Source organism: Achroia grisella, unplaced genomic scaffold, assembly GCF_030625045.1.
Source record: "Achroia grisella isolate CSIRO2021 unplaced genomic scaffold, CSIRO_AGI_Agris_v1 utg874, whole genome shotgun sequence".
Classification (NCBI taxonomy): domain Eukaryota; kingdom Metazoa; phylum Arthropoda; class Insecta; order Lepidoptera; family Pyralidae; genus Achroia; species Achroia grisella.
This window is the reverse complement of record NW_026713051.1, coordinates 6,151,478-6,155,386: the sequence shown is the minus strand read 5'-3', so window position 1 is coordinate 6,155,386 and position 3,909 is coordinate 6,151,478.

Below are 3,909 nucleotides of genomic sequence, written 5' to 3'. Positions count from 1 at the left end.
ATTAATATTATTATACAACACATCTCATATTTATTTTACAAAATGTATAAAAGTTATTCAAAATTCAAAACGTTTATATGAAACGTGGTGTATTTAGATCATGTATTGATTAAGAGTGTTATTTTTATTATATCGTTTATTACATTAGATTAGATGACATCGTTTCGGTGTATGTTATGTTATATAAACGTGTATTAATTATGCCCTTATTCATAAAAATTAACCTCCTACAAAATCGTTGTTATTGTCATTTTAATACTATTGAAAAAAAAATTGTTTATAAAAAAAAACGTCAAAATAACTGAACAATTAAAACTATGGTAGCTATTTTTATGAATAAGGAGTTTGGAGTTATGTTTATTACAAATATGTATCATTTATTGTAAGACAAGTTATGACATATCTTTAACCCAAATACGGTGAACGTAGAGTAAAAATGATTGAGTGACGATTGTGAAATTACTGGTTTTTGAAGACTGACCAGAAAAGTTTGGGAATTGTCGAGTTACATTCGTATTTGGTTTTTTGCTTTGTTCATTAGTTTTAGGCGTCATGATAAGCAATAATTGCAGCTAAATATTATTATAAAATGCTTTAAGGAATGTAATCTTTATAGTTTTATCTCGATAACTACTGTAGTCTCACGTTTATTTTTAATATTAGAATAGGCATTGGTTGATTATTATATACGCAAATAATTTCAAATGTGGGACAGTTGCTAAGAAAGTTTTGTCGTGTTTCGCGCCAAAATGACGTAATGAGCGCCATTTTTAAATCAAAATCACAGCCCATAGTATCTTAGTAAACACAAGATATATAAGATAGATGCCACTGTAGTATTTAATACCTATTCTATATTGCACACATAGAATATAGAATGTTAACAAAAAGATCGGTAACAAATTTCACACTAGTGATTGGTCGTTGATTTAAATAGTTTTTAAAACATATAATATTCTTGGTTACATAAAGAACATTATGAAGTATATGAATAGTATTTGGTGATTGGTTGAGTGACTATTTATATGCATTCTGAGATTATTGAGTTTAAATTTTTAGTAGTAGATAAATAACACAGAATGTTTATTATAACCCAAACTGTAATATTTGTTATTAAAAATAAGTCAAATTTGTTAATGTTCAATTTAACAATTAATTAAATTAATTAAAATTATTAGTAGACAAACTAGGTCCTTATAAGCTGCCTGTACACGTATTTTTATGCTCGATATTATCCATGCCCGATCAAACGGAGCTATGCGCGCGCGCATTCGTGGCTGATTGCTTGTAGGTTCATAGTTATTTGCGTTACTTTTTGTTTGTTAATTTCATGCATTTACTTTTAAAATTATATTTCAATATTATTGAAATATTATCATCAGTAAACACGTTTAGAAGATATAAATTAACGACGAATATGTTAGCTCTTCGCTCCATAGTGAGCCTTTTTTCAGAGAATATTATTTATTGCAAAATGTGCGAAAGCACTTACCATTAAAGTACGCGGAATTGAGTGAGAGGCGTTTTTATTTTAAGTTTTATAAATGTTAACTTTGTTAAAGTAAAAAAATGCATTTAACAAAGCCAAATACCTAGTTTAATAAGTTAAAACTTGTTTTTCGTATATTTTGTCTAGAAATTCTGCCAAACAAAAGTAACTTCCTAAATGTAAGAATTTACTCTAGTATTGCTACTTGTATTGATAATTGTAACATGTTATACTTTGTTGCTATTATTAGTTCAGGTTCATATTATCAGGTTTAGACCGACGGCCCGTACTAACGGCATACTTTAATTGGCATACTGATTGCTACGCCCCACCATCTTTTGAAATACGCTAATCGAACGCGGTCTTAGGTACGGACCGTTGGTTCTAAATGTGAAAATGAGAAACCACTGTTATAAATAGATAAGCATTACTGTTCCGTACATTTTGTCTAGAAATTATGCCAACCAGATGTAACTTCCCAAATGTCTAGAATAAATCTCTATTTGTCTTGATAATTTTAAAATATTAAAGTTAGTTGCTATTATTAGTTCAGGATCACATTATTAGGTGCAGAACGGACGGCTCGTACCAACGACATAGTTCGATTGGCGCATTAGTTGCTACGCCCCGCCATCTTTGTAAATGCGCCAATCGAACGTCTTGGATATGAGTCGTCCGGTTTGAACCTGATAATGTGAGCCCATTCTTTTAGGTATGCTTTACTATAGATTTATTGTTAATTGTATAATATCTTTAGATCATTGAGCGTACGTTCAGCGAGCGTTAGTACGTGCAGTGAATATCGTAAAGATATTGTGGTTATACAGGTTGCTCTGGAATTCGATTACATAGCACAGTGGTAATTAGAATTAAATTGTAAATTGTAAAACATATTTAATGAGTATGAAAATAGTTGTTTGAAACACTACACTACATAATCGATTCGTTTGGGCTACATAATTGAACTCCAAAAAGCAGCTAGTATAAGAGGGTTTTATAAGAGGGCAGGCATTTCTCTTTGATTGTAATGTTTGATTAGGTTAACCTAATAAGGAATATATTAAGAATTGTGTAAATCTAACAATAGTACTGTCAGCATTAAAAAACAGGGTAGATAAATGTTGTAAGGAAACACAAATTATTGTAACCTACTATTTAATCTTTTATATTAATCACCAAATATATACTCTCGTTTAGTAAGAACATATACTCTTTACGTATAAGTTGCTGCATGTATATTTTTTTTATTTTATTAAGTAACAATAAATTCATTATGTAATAAACAGCTTTTAAAAAAAACAATGAGTTTTTAAAGTATTACATACTTTGTAAACCCAGTAATATTACAATTATACGTAGGTTATACTTGTAACTTGTAAAAAAATATGTAATTACTGTCATATATTCTCAGAGAGACCTTCTACATATATCATGTATGGTGAATGAGGTAGGAATAGAATGGCTGTAAAAAATATATATGTGTTCCTAAGGTATACCTTGGAAATTAATAAGGACACTTTACTCCTTAATAAGGAATCTTTATAGGTTGGAAGGTGGTCCTACCACTGTTTAAAATTTGTCATGCGACTGAGAGACGTAACTGATTGGATATTATTATATTGTTGAAAGAAAGCATGTGCTCTCATAAAAACTCAATTGAATGCAAAACTGGGATCATATGTGCTATAGTACATATTTAAAATAGTCATTGTTCGAACGTATGAAATTGACGCCTGACATTGACGACGCATCAAAACTGACGTCGAGATGAATAAACGCAAGTTTTTATGGTATAATACAAACTGAATTATTCATATATTAGGTAGTGTTTGGATTAAGCTATATCTACATAAAGTTAGTTGAGTATATTACGCCCCTAAGTCTGAACAACAGAAAATGACCAAGTTTAGAATCATAATAAAGAACCGTTAAAATCGGACCAATTTGTAAGAACTTAAGTGTACATCTGGACAGAATGTTCGACGCTTCGTCAATGCCAGAGACCTTAAACTTACTGATTGTAGTATAGGTAGTAGTAATGTAGTGATCAGTATTGTAGTATGTAGTTTATTATTTTGGGTCCCACTGGACCCTTAAACCTTATCTTCCCACTTGCCCCTCGAATTATTTTATAGATCCAAACATTAGCTTTATGTAATAAAACAAAAGTAGACTCTACAGGCAGGGGATGCCAACCGTACATACTAGAATACCGTACATATTAAAATTGTATGTGTCATACGTAATAGCGAATGATACATAATGCTATTATATAGGGCGAGTATGTACCATATAATACAGTTTTACATGTCTGTCAGCTACGCGGGGCAAGTGCTTGGGTACTAAGTGTTCGCAACCGAATACTAAGCAATCGATGGCCAGACTTTACCAATAAGCCTTTGTACACTATAAACGTGATA